The following is a 23,854-nucleotide window of genomic DNA, read 5'->3' as shown; positions in this document are numbered from 1 at the left end:
TTCTCATGGGAGATGACTCACCTATTGAGGTCATCGCAAAAGGTAGAGTGGAACTTTTAAATGGAAGCTTTGAAGATGTGCTTCATGTTCCAAAACATTCGGTATCCCTACTTTCAGTTTATCAGATCACTCATTCCCACACCAGAAAGAGAGTGGAATACACTCTAGATGCAGTGAACATATATGACCTACATAGCAACTCCAAAATTGCAACCGGTAAGGTAAACAATGGAGCCAGACTGTATATATTTTCTGAATTTATTAAATCTGAATCCTCCTTATTGCTTACACATGCTGATGATAGTAGTAGGATTTGGCATGAGAGGTTTGGTCACTTAAATTATAGGTATATGCAGCAACTAAGCAAGCATGAGATGGTGGAAGGCTTGCCAAATATCAGTTTCTCCAAAGGAGTTTGTGAAGGTTGTGTCCTTGGCAAACATCCTAGAGAAAAGTTTGACACTGGCAAGACTCACATAGCATCCTCTCCTCTAGATCTGATCCATAGTGATCTCATGGGGCCTTTTCCTCATCCTTCCATCAACAAAGCAAGGTATGTGCTTAGATTTATTGATGATTTCTCACAGTATACTTGGGTGTATCTTCTCAGGAACAAATCTTGGGTGTATCTTCTCAGGAACAAATCTGAAGTTTTTGAGCACTCTGAAGATTTCAAAGCACTAGTTGAGACACAGTAAGAGAGAAAGATCAAAGCCCTCTGTACAGACAATGGGGGGGCATATTTTAACACAGCACTTCGGAACCTTTGCCTTCAGTCGGGCATACAGTTGCAGTACACAGTTCCATACACTCCGCAACAGAACGGAGTTGTTGAGAGAAAGAACCAATCTCTCAAAGAGATGGCTTCCTACATGTTGCATGCTAAGTCACTGCCTCATAAGCTATGTGCTGAAGCACTTAATTTTGCTAACTACATCCAGAACAGATATCTTCATAGGTTTGTTAAGGATCAGACCCCGTTTGAGGCTTGGAATTTCTGGATGAAGCTCATCCTAATCTACAAATGGTGATTTCTGTGTTCGACCCTCTGCGAGGCACCCGGAAAACACTTCCTCCCCTTCCCCACTTCCCGGGCTGTCATAACGGAATTCCTCTTTTTTGTGACTATCTTTGCGTCAACCAAAGGCTGCTTTTGTTAGGTGGATGTAATCCCATACCCCAAGAGGAGAGACTCAAAACCATTTTCATCTTCAATTTCGCGTCTAGTAAGTGGAGCCGTGGTGCCGACATGCCGGTGAGTCCAGCATTCGGTGCTTACTCAGTTTCGCCGCAAGGACTCAGTATGATCTTGACCCCATAATTAAACTGATAAAAGGGATCCTAATTGAATAAAATTACAATGTAAAGCTATGATATTAAACCATATAAAACATAAAATATGAATGTCAAACATACAACCACACAATTAAACTAAAAAGCTTTAGATCCCAATTAAACTTAAAAAACTTTGATCCCATTATAATAACAAGGCTCAATGGCAGATGGTATACCTGCCCACAAGACTAGAATTGAATGATTGCGTATGGTGGCATCTCAACGTTTTAATGAAGTTGCTAAATTTGCTTCTGTTCAAACAATTGGATCGGGTAGACCTACTATATATGTTTCTGTGCAACCAATTGGACTTGTAGTTTTCCCAGAAATGGCATTTTTCTTCAACATGTTGGACTGTAAATTTGCTGGTGTAGAAGCATGTTGTATTTTTTATATGTTACATTTCTTTTTTTTTCTCAAAATGACATTTTTCTCCAAAATACTGGATTGTATTGATGATGTGGAAGTATTTTTCTCCAACATCCTGGACTGTAAATTCGATGATGTGGAAGTATGTTGTATTTTCTATAAATTAAATTCATTTTTTTTGGGTCCAAAATGGCATTCTTCTCCAACATATTGAGCTATATTGATGGTGTGGAAGCATGTTATATTTTTTATAAATAATATTTTTGATTTTAAATTTCCCAAAATGACATTTCTCACTATATTGATGGTGTGGAAGCATGTTATAATTTTTATAAGTAATATTTTTGATTTTAAATTTCCCAAAATGACATTTTTCTCCGACATGAGAAGCATGTTATATTTACTATAAATAATACTTCTACTTTTGATTAATTCCGATGTATTTTTCTATAAATAATAATTCTACTTTTCTACTATTTATTAATTTTATTTTAGTAATGCAACTATGACTCGCTTCAAAAATGTCTCCCATTCTCAATTGTGAATGGGAGTAGTTTGTGAATGAAGTAGTTTAAGGAGCACACTAAAATTATGGGCAGCCTATATCTTAATTTGTGTCTTGGTGTTATTTTTCCATAACATTCAATCCATGCACAAAATTTCCAAGGATGTCTAATCTAATATGTACTGTGTTGATTATAATAATGCATGAACAATGAAAATTATTGGTGTTGATGATAATGATGCATGATCAATGAAAATTACTCTGAGAGTGTTAATCTTGCATACAAAAGTACAATATATGTTGTCATGGTGCATCAATTTGTTGTGCATGTCCATAAGAAAAGACATATACATGCATCATATTTGCTAATTAATAATATGACAAAGCAACGAAATTATACATAGATATGCCTCAGATTTTCTAATTAGTAGCATATCAAATTTATTTTCAATATATAAAAACACAATGTGTTATCCACCAATAAGAAATATGGTCCTCTTCCTAGAAGTATCCACATGCTTAGTTTTGATCCATCTTTATATATGTATTGGTAGCTAAAACTAAATAAGATAACCAGAGAGTTTCAATCACTCTTCACTTCAACTAAATATTTGAACATAGGAAAGATAATATATGAACACTTTACCCCATACTTAAAAATAAGAGTTTAGTGCATTGGTTGCTTTCTCGAATTCCTTGGTGTGTTGAAAAGATCTCTGAAATGCATGTAGAGATGATATGTATATATATTGTTGATCAAATATTGTATAGTCCTTCTCCAGTGATTTAGAATTTTTAGGGGTTTGTTTGAGAGGTTGAAAAGGAAGTATGCATGGAAAATATTACCAGTCAATCATAAATAGTAAGGAACAATTTATCAATTTTATTTGTTGGGAATAGTAAGGAACAATTTATCAATTTTATTTGCTGGATTTCTTACCCAATTTGTGGGGGAGTGTTGAATCCATAGGCCATCACTTCTAGATCTCAAATTGATATATGAAAGCTATGCCCACTTGGGGTGGTAGATTTGCATAAAGAAATACACCTCAATATAAGCCAAACAAACTAAAAATGAAAAGTGGAATCAAACAAACAAAGGGTGAATGGGATGGAAAGTTATAGTTTCCAATATCTTCATGTTGGAATTTCCTCCACTTTCAAAGGCTAAAATGCACGGGTCACCCAAGTTTTGTCTCTATCACCAGAATTTGTAGGTGTCAAATGTATGTGGGAAAAACCTTGATCAATTTGTAGAACATGTGGATAGACACATTTTTTCTATAGAACCAAATACTTCATTGATATTTTCCCCTACCCCTTACTTAGCGGTCTCAAGCTACATATGTGCTTTTCTTTACTTCATCAACAATGATAAGTAATGAATCCATTTACATATTTACAAAACCTAGATGAAAGAAGACAAGGACTTACAAAGTATGAATCCATTGCCATACTTACAAAACCTAGATGAAAGAAGGTGAGGACTTATAAAGTCCATTGGTATTGACACTTGGGCACCTATTCTTACTTGCAATTGCCCCAAGTACATAGTTATTTTTCCACATTTCTTTTGCCACATTTCTTTTATAGAATGGAAAGTGCCTAATTTGGTTTTACAAATTCATTGTTCTAATATTTGAGTTGTTGTTTATAGGGTTTTATGTTTAATAACAAGGTTTTGTTGCAAATTGACAAAAGTGATTGAGTCGAGACGGGTCAAAACCATGCTCTAGATGTCATTATTGGAAGGAATCATAAAGAGTCTAACAACAATGTAATAATCAATAATCCAACTAGTAATATATGATGCACTATGATGCAAGTGCTACCTCTACTCCTTACTCCTGTTGTTAAAGAATCCTCTTCCTTTACTCCTTACTCCTGTTGCTATCGAAGAATCTTATGCCTATTGTCATGATAAAAGAGAGTACACATAAGGATCAAGTACTAGAAGGGAGTGTACACATGAAGATCGAGTACAAGAGCTCATTTATCTGAGAACAAAAGAGAAGATACAAAGAAAAGCCAAGTATGAAATATTATAAAATTAAAGTTTTATTTTCAATAGAAACTTTAATTAAATACAACTCATATATGGTTATAAAATTAAAATTTATTTTTAATTGAAAATTTAATCAAATTAATGGTTGTGTGAGAGGTGTATTTTAAAGCCCATAATGAGGGTGATGTGTGACGCCACTTGATTTCATTTGTGCTCAAACTGGAGTTGACAACTCTCTTTTCTAAAACATAAATAAAATATTCATTCAATTCAACAAATCATGATGATGATGATGATGATGATTAACCTCCACTAAGAGCAATGTAGTAGGCATCTTTATCAACGATTATAACAGCTTCCAATCATCAGTGGTATCTTTATCAGCAATAACACCTGACAAAACAACTAATTATAGCTTCTTCTTTCTAGATGAGGTGGGTGAGATGATTATTTATCAATATCAAATCCAATATATCATCAAGTGAACAACAAATTGTCTCATGACTTCTTCTATCAATTCACTTCCTTTTCTTCCCCTATAGTGTATATACTCCTTTTATATAAAAAAATCGGGAAGCCTTACCATATCCCAGACATTATTGATGTCATTCCTTATTCTCAGAGTTTCCAAAATAGTTGATGTTGCTCCAATTTTCAAGTTGTAATATCCTTCAAGTCAATTTATGCTTCTAGCTCCTTCTGAAGTCAACATTACTTCCTTCTTAACAATATTCAAGAAATTATTCTGAATAAATACCAATGGTAGTATCAAAAAGTTCTTCCAATGATGTGTGTTTGTTGCCATATGTCAAATGTCCATCTAGAAGTATCTTGACTTTCCTTTTCAACTCTTTTACCAAGACATATCATGTCTATTCTATTAATTTCATGTCCAACTATATTTCATGCATTAAAATCTTCCTTCAATTCTTTTGAAGATATGAGTCATTTTCTAGATGTCTAATGAAGAACATTTTTTGAGACAAACATACTTCTTTCTCTCATGCTTTCGTTTGGTTGACTACTTTTGAACTGCTACATTAACATTCTTTGAAGATGATGTCCATAAATGATGAGGTTCCTTCTTTTATGCTTCCATGTTGCTTTTAGACTATTTTCATACTTTTATACTTCTAGATTGCTTCAATGTTGTTTCCATGTTCTTCTAGTAGAATATATTTATGATAAATTCTTTTAATTCTTCCATTCAAATGTTAAACTTTGAAACTTCTATATTGTTGCAAAACAACCTTGATTTTATTATATTTTTGCTTCTATTGTAAATCTTGCAGTCCTTACTTGTTATACGATTGGTTCAATATATTCATGATGAAAATGATTTCTTTGGTGACTGTAGAATGCTTGTGACTGCATAATGATGTGAACACAATTTTTTATGACCCAAACTCTTCTATTTTGGCTAATTGGATGATGTGGTGATTGATTTCAACTCTTTTGTGAAGATATGAAATGGAGTATATGCCTTCTATAACTTCATATATAATTTACTTCTTCCAATGCTATATGCTTCTTCATGATACTATAATTTGTGAATCTCAAAACTCTTCTACACAAATGTAATTATAATTTCTACTCTAACTCCCATACAAATAAATTGTATGCAAACATAGTATTAGTCAAATCCTTTAATAATAGAGGTCCTTGTTTTCTTCAATCTTTGATTTCTTAGCTTCTTCATCTTTTGAAATGTAATATTCACTTCTTTCTTTCTTTTTGGTGTTCTTCTTGCTCTTAGGAACTTTGGGAAAATCTATTTTATAATCTCCAAATCCATTGCAACCAAAGCATTGCACTTTAGACATGTCTCGATTTCCACAGGTTGATTGTACTTGTTGTTATTGTACCTATGACAAGGTTCAAAATTTTCCAAATCTTCCAAAATTCTTCTTTGATCTAGTAGCAAAAGTTTGAGCATTTTCATTATTAGGTTTGGTGTCATTCCTGGACCTTATTATTGCTTCTTCTAGAACACATTGTGCCTAAATTTCTTTGAATATTGGAATTTATTTTCCTGCATATTTGCTACTTACAAAACCACTCCAATCTGGAGGTAGGGAATTGAGTACAAAAGTGATTAATTCTGAATTAGATATTACTTTTACAATTCCTTGAAATTGATCCATGAATTTTGAGACCTTCATAAGATATGAGGCCATATCTTCATATTTTGATATCCTTGTTCTATAAAGTTTATTTCTTGGTGATATTTTCTAACAAATAGTATTGACGGAATATAATCTCACCAATTTTTCATAGACTTCTTCGAATGTGGACAAATCTGAAACAAAGGAGATGAGATCATCTTTGATAGACTCAAAAGAGGATTCTTTGAGCCATGGCTTCTCTCTTATTATATTTTTCCATTGCTTGAGCATTGTTCTTATCTGGTTCTGGAACTTTACCAAGAACAAAATCCATGACTTCATTTTCTATGAGAATCAAATCAATTCTTTTCTTCCAAGCCTTGAAATTAGAGGCTCCATCGAGCATGTTTCCTTCCTTACAAACAAATCTCATTTGACTAGAGGATTGAGACATATAATGTAGTAAAGTACTTACTTGCCAAAGAAGAGTAGGTTAATATAGAAGCACTTCAATAATGTTGATGATGCTTCCAAGATTCTTCAAATATGTTATTGAATTCTTGTAGTGATGTCTTCAAGGGTGGCTATGACAATAATGTAGTAGTTTCTATGATGATGAACTTGACAATGTTTCCAAAAGCATTCAATGATATAGAGAGAAAGATAGTTGCTACAGTGGCCTTCTTCTGCTACAAATATGATGGTCTTTGGATATTCTTCCTATTTACCTTGATAAAAGAATTTCTTCAATTATAATTATTACAAATGATGTCATCCAATGTAGTTGATGATTATTGTAGAACTATCTTCAAATGTTCCAACAAGAGTGATCTTTAAGTTGCCCTTCCTTCACCCTGACTCTGATACCATGTTGAGAAATCAATATGTTTGATAATTAATTGAGAATGTTGTTGGCCTTTTATTACGGGTGAAAGCAAGAATATGGGTTACACTTTTGGGCCAAATGTGGCGATGAAATTTCAAGTTTTTCCTCTTTTATCGAATTGCAACCCTCAAAATTCATATAATCATTATGAATTTTGATTATGAGTCAAAAAATTATGTGGAGAATTATGTTTTTGTCCTAATGATATTTTTTGTAAAACAAATTAGTGTCGTATAATCTCTCAATATTCCATTAAATGCAATATATGTCCTTTCAAATTTTTGCAAAGCTTAAGAGGTATGTGTGTGTTCACCTAGCATAACTTAGTCTAAAATGTGTAATTGTAAATATATATATATATATATATATATATATATATATATATATATATATATATATGTAAACATGATATACACAGAAAGAACTAATTTTCTCATATTAAAATTTTGTTTTTTAATGCAAAATTATATTTTTTATTATTTTTCAAAGTTGGTGAAGTAATATTTCAATTGCATTTTGGAGACATATGTTCACGTAAGATTTTTTTCAACTCTTAAAATAACTTGAAAAACAAAGAGTACCTTTTTGCAGAGGACTCATCAGTGAAGATAGTGGTATTTTTTGAAATTTTTTCGTTGTGTATATTTTATGTTATTGATTTTTTATTCATCCCCTTTGAAACTGACCAAAAAAATTCAAGTGTTATGTTTAAAAGAAATTAGATGAAAAATATCATATGAATTCAAAAGTTTCAAATTCATATGCCATTGGATAGAGGATTACTTCACGAATCCAACATGATCAACTCTGCTACTTAAGGACTAATTCTGCCCTAAATCAACTAGGGTACAAAATGGGGTTGCAGAGGAATTTGCAGATGGGGTGTTGAAACAGTAATTTTTAGGACTTCAAGAGCTCAATCGAGTGCTTAAAATAAAACTTAAAATTACTCGATCAATCATTAAAGTAACCCTCAATTGAGTCACATATGTGGTTAACCAGCGGCTCGATTGAGCCATTAAAAATCCTAACATGTCATCCCCCTTACCAAAATTTATTAATGTTATTAATGGTAAAATATAGCTTGATAAAAAAATATAGCTCGATTGAGCCATAAATCTCGATCAAGTCATTAACTCAAGCTAGCAAATGTCTCGATTGAGGGTTTGTTTAAACGCTCGATCAAGAACTTAAAAATTGCTTGATTGAGCATACGTTTTTCACCAAAACATGTCCTCATTTCGCTAAAATATGTAATTTAGATCCATGCTATGACCCTTTCTTCATCAAGAAATTACCAAAAATATACAAACATGAAGATCACAAGTGACAAAGAACATAAAGATGTAGGCTCCAAGCTAGGGAAAAACCCCACAAGGGGGAAAACCCAATAAACCCTCTTCTTATAGAATGAGATCAAACTGAGATTTCCAAGACCCAAAAACCAAGACTAACACTGCCATAAGACCCAAGTCAGCCCTCTTTCACTTCTCTTCCAACCAAATCAAATTCAGGAAGGTCAACACTAGTCAAATATCTGAAATTTTTATCAAACCATAGAATTTTCAAACTTGCAATAAATGGCTAAATTTCGGCCCTGTACCAATGTTGAAATACCAACAAAAATCTTGCACATGTGAATATATTAGGGAAAAAAATATAACTTTTCTCTTTTTTGACTCTGCTTTCTTTATCTTTTGACTTTCACTAAAATTCTTCCTTTTTCTTGCACAAAAATCGAAGTTGCGAGTGAGTGATGAAATGAGGTCGAACTTGTCTTATTTATACACATCCAAGAGGGTCGAATATCGAATAGTTGCCTCTTCTAGGTCGACATGTCCAGGACACTGACTTGGGCTTGCGGTGACATTTTTGGCTATTTTGACTCAAAATAAAATATTTTTCTTTTTTCTTACAATAGTCCAAATGGGACTTTGACTCAAGTACTTTTTTTTACTCATGACAAATTTATTTTGACTCAATAAACCATAAAAGCATGAAGAACATGCTTTAACTAGAAAATAAAATAATAAATGTAATAAATATTTTAGTAATGCATTTGGATTACATTATTATGTAATGCCCCATAATATTAATAATAATAAATGAAACAATATTAATATATAATGAAATAAAACAATAAATAATAGAATAAGAAAAAAAATTAAGAAAAAAAGGTTGAATTAAGTAAATCTTATAATAAATAAATAAAAGTTGGCATGTTGACACATGGATTGTGTGCATGTGGATATCTTTCCAATCCCTTTCCATTTTTGCAACCAACTTTTCTATTTAATGGGAAAAAAGGGAGATGAGAAGCATTATTCATACCTTTGGAAGGAGAGTGTTGTGAGACAAAGGATTCCCTAGCAGTAGTAGTTGATTTAGGGCTTGGGGTGGCCAACTGTAGAAATATTATGTGCAACTGAGCCTATGGTTGGGTGGAGAGTCATCCCCAAACCTTTGTTGCGGTCAACAAGATCTATGTAGCATTACAACTCGGAATCATAGGTAAGGTATATCATCACTACTAGTAAGTCTTCTCTGCTAATGGTTTCAAAAATTCTATGTCATTTAGTTGAACAGTTTGTGTGTTGATTATTAATAAATTTAGTTGTATATTTTAAATATGGATTGTTACATATGGTATCAAAGCAAGGTTATAATTTGTGAGGCCTATTAACTCTCATCACTCTCTCCATAATATTATAGATTTTTAAATTTAGTTGAATAAAAACATAAAAAATCCCACCAAATAGAAATTCATCTATTAATAATTAAATATCTTTATTGCCAAGAGGAAAAAGTAATATATATTTGAAAATTAATTTTAATATATTTTAATTAAAAAAAATGAGATTTATTTATAGCAAAGAAATAAAAATATCCTTGTTGTGTGATACATGTCCTCGTCGTCATCGTCGTTGTCTTCATCGTTGTCTTCGTCATCGTCGTCATTGTTGTCATAGACTGAAGTATTTCCAACCTTTCTGTTTTAGGATTAAAAGTCCAAAATCACATTGTTTGAATGAAACTAGTAGTTTCTTTCTGGTGTTTGCTCATAAATTTCTGCATTGTTCTCCAAATTATCTGCATTAGGAATCCTAGTAAATCTATTGATGTGAAAACCTTCTTCCTGCATAAGTTTCCCTTTTTGGCATGAATTGACATTTGGATCTTTCTTGCTCCATAAGCTTCTCTTTTTGGCATGAATTGACATTTGGATCTTTATGTTGGAATGACATAGTTGTGTCTTTGTTTACCTCATTTGGGTGATATAATGAATCCTCCCCTTTTTGAGCATGACTACCCAGTTGCTCCCTTTCTAAATGCATGATACGCTCATTTTTGTTCTTGTAATGCCCTTTGTTGGAATTTACTCAAAACTTCTTCTGTTGAGTTCCTTGTGCTACACTTTTTCTCCAACAACTCTGCTCCTTGGATGTGAGCTGGAAGATTCAGTCAAATTCAATTTTAGAGTTACCTTGGTGTTTTTTTCTCCTAGATTTTTATGTTTAAACATAAAATGCATAAGAATATTGATTCTCAAAACAGTTGTATCCTATGTTCCTCAGCAAATTCCTTTTATAAGATTTAACATAGCTCTTTCTTTTTGGGGTATTCCTATGTAATCCTCCAACAAATTATTTCTTCTTCTCAATCATGATAAGGAATATTTGTGTGTGTGCAGAGTAAAGTTGAATTAGTAGTCATTTCACATGATGTTGATCCAATTGAGTTGGTAGTATGGCTTCTTGCACTTTGTAGAAAAATAAACATCCCATATGCAATTGTCAAGGGCAAACATGTCTTGGAGGGGTATGTATATTTATAATCTTTGTTAACTATTTTTGTTAAATTGTAAGTAATATGTGATTACTTCTCATGGGAAACTGATATGTAGAACTTTTGCACTAAGAATTTTTTTGTTGCAGATTGTGCACAAAAAACAACAACAACCTTGTGCCTGACTTTTGTGAAGAACGAGGACAAGAAGGAATTTAGCAATATTGCTGAGGAAATAAAGGTGTGCATAAGCTATTATAAGTCACTATTCTTTATTTTTCCAAGCTAGAAAGGAAAATCTAAATCACATGCATTCGCACCAACCTACTATAGAATAGTATAGGGAGCATAGTGGATGGGCTTGATTTTATGATGTCATTTCCCCTAGATAAAATCAAACTCGATCACCTCTGTAAAACTATAAAAACACTTGACTAACAACAACTATTGTACAAGAAACTAAAGTGTAAACATCCTCTAAAACTGAATTATAGAAATAAAAGAAAATCAAAAATTATTAACAACAACTAATTTGATTTTTGTAGTTGTTTGGCCATAATTAGAAAGCTTCAATGATGAGGGAATGTGAGCCTAACTTCTTGTTGGTGAATTTGACTATTTGTGAGCTTGATTAATATTCAGAAAATATGACTTATGAATATGTTAACGTGGCCCATCAGCAAAGCCGAACAGAGTTTGACTCAAGGGTAAGCTTTCAAGATATTTTCATACTCATAATAACAAAGAAAAAAGTTAAAACACCTGGAAATAGATCCTTTCAGTTCATATTTATTATGTAGAGTATCTCAATCAATTCTATATTTTGTTGACTTAATTGCGTAACATATGAATATGGTTTTATTGATGATTACCATATAATTTTCTTTCCACCAATGTTTGACAAATATGAGAAATAATTGTTGTGCATGTTTTTTATCGTTGTGCTCAAATATAGATCATTGTGTAGTAACATTATTTTTTGCCAAGACCACCTTGAAGTAGAATTTTTCTGCTTTTAAGTATTTTTGGTATTTTAGTTATGAATGAATTATGCTTTTTTTGCTTCTTATTTTGAAATGATCTTTAAAGGACCGATGTATATTGTTAGAGTAGATAGAGTAGTTGTATCTTTTATTTTATATTGTCTGTGGTTGTTTTTTTACATTGTGTATTGGTTGAGCCCTTTGGCTTATACCTTTTGTTTTAATGTAGTTGTCAACCTTTTCAAGATGATTAAAAAATATAGACTAGAAGATAAAGTTGCAGAGAAGGAAAGGCTTCTAAAAAAATCCTAGGGTTAGGCAGAAGGGAAAATTGTTGTGTTGAAAATAGCAACAAGAAATGCTAAATATAGAAATGCTAAAACTAACATGGCTATAAATAGCATTTCGAGATACATTCCAATTTTAATTAGTCCCTGAACTAAAATTGAGAATTAAAATTCGAATTTGATCTTAGTTTGAAAAATAATTAATTAATTCATCTTGAGTTAATTAGTTGGAGAAAATCAAACATGAAGTCTATGTTAAGACATGCAATAGTTATCCCTTAATTAAGGAGATCAAGATGAGTTTTACTTTGAGTTGTAATTAGTTAGCTCAGTTAATTGAATTAAGTCCAGTTAGATTAGTTCCAACAGTTTGTGGAACTGATTGTGAGTTCATTTAATTAATGCATGCATGCATGTAACTAGTGTACTTCAGATAACTGAATATTCTCTCATAAATAACTCATGCATGTCAGTTTAGTCAGAGACCCAGTTGAGATCAAAGGATGGGACAATGTACTATCAGTTGCAGGAATATTCCCTTGAGGATATCTCTTGCATGCAGAAGGAATTCACTCCTTTAGGATTGCACAGTGATTTTTGAGTTTGGTGAGTTTTGTGTTAGGTGATACACAGGTGGCGGCCAGAGGACCCAAGAGAAACTGCACAAGGAAATAGGAGGCTTGGAGGACTGAAGGAAGGCATATCTTGTGTCTATTCTGTCTATGATCAGCATTGAGGGATTGTACTGATATCTGGATAGCTTGTGAGCTAAAGCTTTGTGTAATCCGGAGATATTTCCACTTGTATGATATTACAGATAGTGGGGTTTTTAGTTGAGGCTTTCCCTATAGTATTCTTATGTGTTCATGTGTGATTGATTTCTCATTCTCTGTTATATGTGTTCTATTTGATCTTGCTCAAAATCGATTAAGCTTCCGCAAGTTTTTTTGTAGAAGTAGATCAAGTATTTTGCTTTAGTATATTGCATTATCAGGTGATCTACAATGAGAAATTCTACATGGTTTCAGAGCAAAGGCGTTCAAAACAGAGAACAATATACAAAGAAGGGAGAAGTTCGAACTTTGAAGTTCCTAGTTATAGAAATTGAATTCTTATCACGTCTCAAATTTCACCAATGGCGTTCAACAGTTTGAGACTCAAGTATGCCCTCGATGGCAGCTCAAATTATATAGCCTGGAAGGATCGCATGGAAGTGGTATTAGAGGACAACTGCTTGAAGGACTTCATTGATCAAGAAGTCCCCAAGCTAGCAGCAGCTAATACCCAAGAATTTGCGGAATGGAAGAAATGTGTGGCTAGAGCAAGGAGGATTCTTCTTGAGGGAGTTCGAGACCACATTATCTCGAGTCTCCATGGGAAGCAAACACCATTTTCAATGTGGAAAACATTGAAGGATCTATATAAGAACAGTAGTGATCAAAGGAAGTTGGCACTGAAAGACAAGCTTCGGATAATCGAGCGTGAAAAGGGTGACACGGTCTCTACATATCTAAACAAGCTCACCACCTGTAGGGATGAGCTTGGAAGTGTAGGAATCACGACAGCTGCTAATGACATGGTGAGTCTTGCTCTCCTTGGTCTTCCTAAGAGCTGGCATAGCTACCAAGACTCAGTAAATGGAAGAAAGAAACTGCCAGATTGGGAACAAATGTGGTTGGATCTGATGCAAGAGGAGATAAGGAGAAGCACTAGAGATGGTTATTCATCAAAGCATGATGATGAAGAAAATATAGCCTTAGCGAGTAAGGCGAGGAAAGGGAAAGGGAAGGCTTCCCATTCCAAGTCGAGTTCTTCCCATCGTGGGAAGAAGATTGACAAATCGAAAGTGCGATGCTTTCATTATCATGAGGTGGGCCATTATGCTACGAATTGTCCACAAAAGAAATCCAATAAGGGATCCTCGAAAGGATTATATGGTGAGGCATTGACCTCACAGTTCAAATTGGATTTCACCCTCATCAAATGCATGGTTTCAGTGATGGTGGGATGTGTTTGGTACCTGGATAGTGGATCTGCATTCCACGTGACTGACAACAAGAGTTTGTTTAGTACCTTGGACGAGAAGGACCTCCAGATGCGCAGAGAGATGGGCGATAATGGAAAGTACTGTGTTTCAGGTGAAGGCACGATTGTGTTTCAGACAGAGCATGGAGCTCCTTTCACCATGACTGATGTAAAGTATGTGCTTGGTCTGAAGAAGAACCTAGTATACGTCGCTATGTTGGAAGACAAAGGCTATGATGTAGTCTTTAATAAAGGAAAGGCATTCCTGAGGCACATCAGCACGGGACATACCAAGAGAATTGGGATTGAAGTAAATAATCTCTACAAGCTGGAGGTAGATGATTGTGCTGCATTGAGTTCCAAAGAAAAGTTGGTGCAAAGCCAAGATATTGGCAAGCTATGGCATAGAAGATTGGGCCACTTGCACCATGGGGCCTTCAAGATCATGCAACAGATTTCTACCGGACTTCCCAAGGGTAAACTGGAGCAAGTGGATACATGCAAAGGTTGTACCTTGGGTAAGTATGAAAAATATTCCTTCCAAGATCGAGATAGTCAAGTTGGAGCAATACTCGAGTGAGTTCATACAGATGTGTGTGGACCATTCTCGAAAGTCTCCACCGCTAAACGAAGGTACTATGTTATTTTTATTGATGATATTTCTTGTAGATGTTGGATCTACTTGATGCAGAATAATGATCAAACCTTCTCAAGGTTTTGTGAGTTCAAAGCCTTGGTTGAGAAAGAATCTGGAAAGAAAATAAGGGCCTTGTGAAATGACAATGGTGGAGAGTATGTCTCTCAATAGTTTAAGGACTTATGTGTAGCAGAAGGAATTAAACGGGAGTTGACGACACCCCATAAACCATAGCAGAATGGGGTGGCTGAAAGGAAGAACAGAACAATTGTGGGAGCAGCTCGGGCGATGATGCATGATGAAGGCCTACCACTTCATTTGTGGGTTGAGGCATGCAATGCAGCAGTATACTTGCAGAATAGAAGCCCACATCGTATACTGGGAATGAAGACACCATAGGAAGCTTTTTTAGAGAAGAGACTAGATGTGAGTCACTTCAGGATCTTTGGCTCATCGATATTTTTCCATGTGACCAAAGATTCCCGGAAGAAGCTAGAGTCAACAGCTGAGTTCGAGATACTTGTGGGGTACACTGATACACCCCACAACTATCAAGTGTTCTTGCCTACCAGTCAGAGGACAGTGGTACGCAGAGAGCTGAAGTTCGATGAGCAGAAGGCCATGTGAGTATCCCTTGAGAGAGAGCTCAAGTTGCATGTAGAGGATGAACATTTCGTTCCTAAGGAGGAGGAGCCTCGGACTGATGTGGAGTAACCGCATGTAGAGGATCCAGGAGTGGAGACATCCACTCATGCAGAGTCTTCCAGAGATGGGTGGAAATACTCAAGGGAAGTTGAAATATTGATGATGGATGTGAGAGAGAATGTGGGATAGCCATCTTCTCAGCGCAGACAGAGGAGGTCACCCGAGTGGTACACTGGTTACATGGCCTTGGTTGGGGACTGTATAGAGACCGCACCATCTTCCTTTGAGGAACCAGTGCAGCAACCAGTCTGGGTTGATGTTATGGTGGAGGAGTACGTCTCCATAGTTTGGAACAGTGTTTGGGATGTTGTTCCAAGACTGGAGGACAAGTCAATGGTGAGTTCCCGATGGCTTTACAAGGTAAAGCAAGCAGATGATGGTAGTGTTGAGAAACAAAAGGCAAGGTTTGTTGCCCGCGGTTTCTCATAGGTCGAGGGGATCGACTATGATGAGACTTTTGCTCCTGTGGCAAGGTACTCATCTATCAGATCGATGTTGGCACTATTAGCACAGATGGGTTGGAAGATCCATCAGATGGATGTGAAGACTACATTCCTCAATGGTAAGATTGAGGACGAGGCGTACATAGAGTAGCTAGAAGGTTTTGAGACCTTCGATTGTGAGTCACATGTGTGTCGACTCAAGAGAGATTTGTATGAGCTGAAGTAAGCACCTCGTGCTTGGTACACCAGAATCGACAACTATTTCACCGGGTTGGGCTTCATAAAGAGTGAAGCAGATGTGAACCTATACCACATCATGGTAGAAGGTAAGCCATTGATCATTGTTCTTTATGTTGATGATCTCATATTGGCAGGTGATGATCAATTGATCAAGTCTTGCAAGGAGGACCTTGCAAGATAGTTTGAGATGAAAGACATGGGTCTTATGCACTACTTTCTATGCATGGAAGTGTGGCATAAGGATGGGGAAGTGTTTGTGTCTCAAGGAAAGTATGCCAATGAGATACTCAGGAGATTCCACATGGAGAAGTGCAAGCCCATGCAGACTCCTCTAGCAGGTAACTGGAGGAAGGAGGATGCTACTTCAGGTGAGGTAGTAACTGCTACTATTTATCAGCAACTTTTGGGTTCATTGATGTATTTAGTAAACACACGACCAGATTTGTGCTTTGCGGTGAACCAACTGAGTCAAGATATGGTTCAGTCTACTAAGTTGTTTTTGAAGGCAGCGAAGCATGTGCTGAGATACCTCAAAGGCACATCTCAGTATGGATTATGGTACAGATTGATAAAGGGAGTGAAGCTTCAGGGCTTCACAGATGTAGATTGGGCAAGGAGTCCATCAGATCAGAAGAGCACTTCAGGAGGAATTTTCAACCTTGGTTCAACTTCAGTTTCTTGGTATAGCAGGAAACAGAGGTCAGTTGCACTTAGCTCAATAGAGGCTGAATACATGGCTACCAATCAGGCAACATGTGAGGCCATTTGGATGTGGAAAATTCTAGTTGGATTGTTTGATCAGAGGATGGATCCACTTGTGATCTATTACGATAATCATAATTGTATCAAACTCTCTGACAATCCAGTATTTCATGACAAGTCCAAGCACATCGATATCCGGTATCATCATCTTCGAGACTGTGTGGTCAAGAGGATCATGTTGTTGCTATATGTTTTGACCGAGGAGTAGGATGCAGATATTTTGACTAAGGCATTGTCAAAATGCAAATTCGAGTTCCATAGATACAAGGTCGGGGTGACAAATAATCCATTTCTTGTTGAGAGGCAGTGTTGGAAATAGAAAAAAAAAATGTTAAATATAGAAATGCTATAAATAGCATTTCGGGATACATTCCAATTTTATTTAGTCCCTGAACTAAACTTGAAAATTAAAATTAAAATTTGATCTTAGCAACTGTTTTAAAAATAATTAATTAATTCATCTTGAGTTAATTAGTTGGAGAAAAATCAAACATGAAGTCTATGTGAAGACATGCAACAATTATCCCTTTGATTGAGGAAGTTATCCCTTAATTAAAGAGATCAGGATGAGTTGTACTTTGAGTTGTAATTAGTTAGCTCAGTTAACTGAGTTAAGTCCAGTTAGATTAGTTCCAACATTTTTTGGATCTAATTGTGAGTTCAGTTAGTTAATGCATGCATGCATGTAATTAGTGTACTTCAGATAACTGAATATTCTCTCATAAATAACTCATGCATGTCAGTTCAGTCAGAGAACCAGTTGAGATCAGAGGATGGTACATTGTACTATCAGTTGCAGGAATATTCCCTTGAGGATATCTCTTGCATGCAGAAGGAATTCATTCCTTGAGGATTGCGCAGTTATTTCTGAGTTTGGTGAGTTGTGTGAGAGGTGAATTCACACAGGTGGCAGCCAGAGGACCTAGGAGAAACTGTGCAAGGAAATGGGAGGCTTGGAGGAGTGAAGGAAGGCATATGTTGTGTCTATTCTGTCTATGAACAGCATTAAGGGATTGTACTGAGAGCTGGATAGCGTGTGAAACAAAGCTCTGTGTAATACAAAGATATTTCCACTTGTATGATATTACACATAGTAGGGTTTTTAGCTGAGGCTTTCCCCAGAGTATTCTTCTTTGTTCATGTGTCATTGATTTCTCATTCTCTATTATATGAGTTTTATTTGATCTTTCTCAAAATCGGTTAAGCTTCCGCAAGTTTGTTTGTAGAAGTTGATCAAGTATTTTGCTTTAGTATATTGCTTTATAAGGTGATCAAAAGTGAGGAATTCTACATGTTGAAGAGAAGAAACCTATTGTTATTGTTATAGCTCCAAATCTCACTCTTATGGTTTGTGATGCTGCACTTATGGCCTAGGGAAACCCCTCCTTCCAAACCTGGTCCAAAAATTTAAAAAACAATGTTTTATTCCCTATACGCGACATTGCCCTGAGTTAAACGCGTGTACACGCGGGTCTGTCATACCCAACCCGCGTGTATCTATTAAAACACTTAAAAAAATAATAAATTCCTCTTTTTCGGGCGGAGATCGCGGGTTTTACCTGCTGGATCACCTGTTAGTGCCCGTGGCCCAACTGTTCCCAACCAACTCCTAACTAAAAAACTAATTTGGAGAGGGTATAAAAAGACATCAAATGGAAGGCCAAGGAGAGAGAAGAGAGCAAGATTATTATGCTGAGATTTTTCCCTTAGACCAGGTCTGAAGTCCTTGGTGCTTTCTGCACTTCCCCCATTTTGCATAGGAAACCCTTGTTTCCATGTGTATTGGTGATCATTCATCCTTGACATCATCATTGAGTAAGACTTGGAAGGAGCTCTTGTTGGAGGCTTGAGGCTGGAACGAATCCGGGAGGAAGCTTTGCTTGGAGCCTGCTGAAGGTGTTCAGGTGATATCTTTCCGTTATATGTACTTTATTTGCCTTTATATATAAAGAAACACGTCTTTGTTCCCGAAACAATCTTTCTTTATGCTTATGAGATTCTTGTCTTGAATTCTTATGCAAGTGGTTACTTAAAGATTTTTATAACTAACTTTATAGCATAAAGATGGTTTATACATAAGTATTTGTATATGTACTGTTGTGTTTTTTGATTTGTTTGTTTTGCAGGTCAAAGGAAGAAGAAGGGAACTCCAAGAAGGGTTTGGACCCTAAAGGCCTTCTCGAACGTAGGACCTTAGGTACGTACCCTAAACATTAGAATTTGCTTAAAAGTAAAAATGATGGTTGTGTGTGTGTGTTTCTTTGAATAAGCAATTTTCAGTCTGGTAGAGTCTTAGCCCAAAGGACCCTAGGGGTACTTTCCCTTCAACCAGAATTGGCGACTCCGCTGGGGACAACACTCTTGTTGTTCCTAGTTTGGGTAGTCTTCAAGCCAATCAAGGCTCAGCCCCTCTGTTTGTTGGCTCTGACTGTCTGATCTCTTCTTGAACTCCAAGCTTTTCCAGTTTTTCAGTCTGTGTTTTTTTTATTTTTCTTGAAAGACTTCAGATACGCTCTTTTCCTGGATTACAGAAGCGTATATACGCAAGTTGCACTAAGTGAACCCGCGTATACGCAGGTTTCCTTAGTTACAGTCGCGTGTACACGCATTCTGCACTTAATTGCAGGCGCGTATATTACATAAATTTCAAGATTTATAAATTTTCTTTTTGCTGAATGTTTGTCTGGTGGTTTGGGTCAGTGTCAAGCAGTCACTTTTCCAGTAACAGTTCTCTGTTTGACAGGGGGCATCTCGTTCTAAACTCTCTCTAGTCATAAGGAGTATTAGTCTTGTTTTCGTTGATTGCAAGCGTCATTGATTTTTGACACACAAGATTTCTGTTTAAGAATCTTGATTGCTCTGTTTCGGCAGAGTAGGAAGATTGGGTTCAATCTTTGTGTCCATTTTTGCTTTCATGACACTTTTTGTTTGCTTAACGAAATCATTTTTGTGACCACTTGCTCCTTCGTTTCGAGAAAGTTGTTTGTTACCATTTTCTTGAAACTTGTCTTTTGATCTTTTGGACTTTCATTGCTGCTTTTGATTGTCAAAAGCGATTTCAAACACATTTATTTTTGTTGAGTTTTCATCATTTGAAAGGTGTCGATTCACAAAAGTGTTTGGTTGCCCATTTATCAATCATTGGTGTCAGTATTTTTGAGAGCTTTCCTTTGAAAAAGACTTTTTGGTTTGATTGAAAGAAAATCTTTTGAAAGTTTTCGAGTTTCGCTTTCTTAAACTTGCTTCTCATTTGATTTCCTTTTTTGCGAAGTGAAAGTGCTTTGTTTTTATCTTAGAACTTGTTTTTATTGTTTGGACGAAATGATTGGTAACACATCATCTTCTATCTAAGCATTTTAGTGGCAAGATAAAATTTGGTAAAGCAACAACTTTCCTTCTTTGTTTTTAGAGTAGTCTTTGAATCTTGCATCCACATATAGTTCTTGCATTAGGGTAAGATTTGCATCTCTTTTTAGGCATATTTAGTTTTGTTAGTTTTTGTGAGTGTGGAGTCTGAAAAGAAAAAGAAAATTTGTTTATATTACAAGTACCTCTGAACCTCATAGAAATTGCTCTTCATCGAAAACAAAAGTGCATGTGCATGTAGCTAAGTTTTATTAATTTCTTTTGCGTCCATAAAAACACCACAAGTTTCACCTCCATTACCTTGTGACTTAAAGAACAGCCTAATAAAATCAAGCACTTAATTAAAATCCACTAGAACTTTTTGTTTTAGTTATTACACCAACAAGTCTAGGATTTTAGGGCCTTGGATTAGGCGAGTGGAGAGTTAACTCTCCAAGGCCACATAAAACGTCAAACATAAGAGTCTGATTAACGAGAGTAAATCCAATAGCGTTAGGAAGACCAGGAAAGCTCCAGATCTGGGAGTTAAGCACGAGGGTCTGTGAAGACAGGGAAGAGAGATACCCCCTCTCCTACTTGTCCGAACTTACCTCACGACTGTTCCGCCTGGCTTCTGCGACGAGTTGGTACCCATAGTTGCCTCTCCTAGGGATCTGCATAGATGGCTGCGGAGGGGAATCCCGTGGCACCTGAGGTCGACGTTGCATCACTCTCAACAGTACTACTGGAGGGCACCCTTGCGAAGCTTGGGGGCTTGCACCGGCGCAGGCTGTTGTTAGGAGGTCAGCGTAACTTCCTCTGATACCTTCGCTGATAGGACTGGGCCCTCATCATCCCAGACTATCTTCAGAAGGCCCTTTGATTCACTTTCTCGTATTTTGGTGTCCGGTCCTAATCACCCGGAGCGGAAATACTTGGAAGTTGTTTGACTGACTGTATCTTTAGGAACTTTATAGTGTGTGCTCTGTGCTCCTAGTCGGCTTAGCTTTTAATTTTTTGAGTCTTTAGTTAGATCATAACAAAAAATTCAAAGTGGCTGACCGGTCTCCAAGACGGTCTCGAAGACTTCGTGGTCTTTCGCCACCTAGTTTAGAGCCTTCTCCTAGAAGGCGCAGAGGGGATACTACCGGTGGGGTCCGTCCCACGCCGGTTGACGCATCGGAGATTGATCCTCCTCTCGGGGATATTAGCGGCCAAGCAAGGCCTGGCACTTCTGAGCAAGAGAGGGACACTCCAGTCCTTTCTCGAGTTCGCTTTCAAGCGGAGAATAACGTAGAGGTAGAAGAACTTTCAGAATCACTAGTGATTCCAAATTCTCCACTACCATCTAGTTATCCAGACGTATTGCAATACGTTGGGACTCCGTCACATAGACCAGCGAGTCCAGGTTACGCTACGTGCTTACCATTTATGATCACTACTGGAAGCATGGCTTCTACAAGTGCTGCGACTATGCAAACCCCGACATCGGTGCAAGGGGGAGGAACCATTTCCATCCCCTCCGCTTCTTTGTTCGGATCGTTTGCTAGCACATCTTTGGTGGGGTCTACCTCCATTCTGTCCACGAGTGGAAATACCCAAACCAATGCTTTTAGTACTGGTTCCTTCCTTTTTGGCACCCAATCACAGGGTATTCCATCGATTCCGTTCAGTGCCGCTACGTCCATGATGGGCGGATCGGCTTCATTCCAGGGTTTTCCTTTTGGAAGTGGTCATATCCCACATTCCAACCCAACGGTAGGATCCATGCCTTTTTCTTCAATAGGACAAAGCAGCAATCCTTTCCAAGGTTGGAATAACCCTGGGGTTAGTAGCGCAGGAACTGCGAATCCATTTATCGGCCAACAAGGAAGTAGGCCGTATTCCACGGTTAGCATGTTTCAAAGTATTCCTCCCCTTGCTTTGGCTTGGAACCCATATCAGGGGTTATCAACTCCTTACCATTATTTAGGAGGAAACTTTGCAAGCTATGGAAGTTATACGACAGGAGTTGGTCAAACTCCAAGTTTTGCTGGACCACAAGGCTTGCCTTTTGGTTCAGCCGGTTCTACTGGTCACTTCGGGCAGCCTGGTGCCTCCCAAATCCCAGGACAATCTTTTCAGAACTTTGGGAGTTCTGCCCAGTCTGGGTGGAATCCCCTAGGTCCTCCTAGGCTTCCGTTTCTGGCAACGTTAAACTTGCCAGATCTCACTAAGCTAACGAACGACCCTATCAGATACAATCCGGCCTGGCCTCCGGTCCCAACCAAACTCCCTTCGGACATTCCAAAATTCGAAGGGAAGAGTGGTGAAGATCCGGGCGATCATGTAACCACATTCCATTTGTGGTGCTCATCCAACTCCCTCATCGAAGATTCGGTTAGGTTGAGACTCTTTCAGCGCACCTTGACTCGTAATGCGGCTAAATGGTATATAGAGTTGCCAGGGGGCAGCTTTACATCGTTCGCAGACTTAGCCAATATCTTCTTGAATCACTTCCAGTTGCCTGTCCGCTATGATGCCGGAACTGAACTTCTGGCTACCTTTCGTCAGGATAAGGCAACCCACATTTCTGATCACATTCAGGAATGGAGACGGAGAAAAAGGCTCATTAAAGCCGAAATCCCTCCGGAGTACCATCTAGAGTGGTTTTTGAAGTCTTTGCAACCCGAGATCTCCAAGGATGTCTCCATGTCTGGGGTCTATTCTGAGGAGCAAGCCATTTTTAGGGCCCAGCAGTTAGAACTGATTTACTCTCAGTCTGGGATCCTCCAAAAGTACTTGCCAGATGCTCCTGGATCTAAGGTTGATTTAGCTAAGCCAAAGCCAGGTCCGCACGCGGATGGTATCGTGGGGTCAGTAGACTCGACTACAGTGAACTTGTTGAATCAATTGCAGCAGTTGTCATTACAAACTACTCCTAACAACCAAGTCACAATGTCTAATCCTCAAGCCTCCCAAAATTCTTCCATTAACGTCGTCCAATCCGATAACCCCAAAGGAAATCAAAATTCCAATGGGAAAAAGAAAGGACGTGGTAAGAAGAAGAACTCGGATGGGAAGCCCGATGCAAATAAATCCGGCAACAACGTTGGTGGTGGTAAAGGTGAGTCGAGAAAGAAAGTTAAGTTCCCTTGCAAGTTATGCAGTGGGGACCATCTAACTCATCTTTTCCCTAGAATTGAAGACGCTCAGCGCTTGTTAGGACAGCAAGGGACTTCTAGTTCGCAAGCTGTGTTAACTAACCCGTTTCCCCAAGGGCAGCAACTTCTTGCTGGCGCGAATTCGAATCCTGGGACCTCCTCAGGGGGCAACCAGGAAGGGGAAAAAGCATCAAATGTTTTTATGATGGGTTCAAACGTTAACGTGACTACTCGGTCACGTGATTATGGTGAAGCCGAAACATCTAAGGATAAAACGGTTCCCGGAAGTAATG

The 23,854-nt window shown here is 37.0% G+C and overlaps 1 pseudogene; it reads left to right on the top strand.

Moving 5' to 3' along the window:
• The first annotated feature begins 1,249 nt into the window (after positions 1–1,249).
• Positions 1,250–23,854, top strand: part of LOC149227462 (large ribosomal subunit protein eL8y-like) — a 36,719-nt pseudogene continuing 14,114 nt past the window's right edge.

This window comes from Pinus tabuliformis, chromosome J (genome assembly GCF_031772625.1).
Source record: "Pinus tabuliformis cultivar Carrire ecotype Pingquan chromosome J, CPIR1, whole genome shotgun sequence".
Taxonomy (NCBI): domain Eukaryota; kingdom Viridiplantae; phylum Streptophyta; class Pinopsida; order Pinales; family Pinaceae; genus Pinus; species Pinus tabuliformis.
This window is presented reverse-complemented; position numbering and strand designations above follow the sequence as displayed.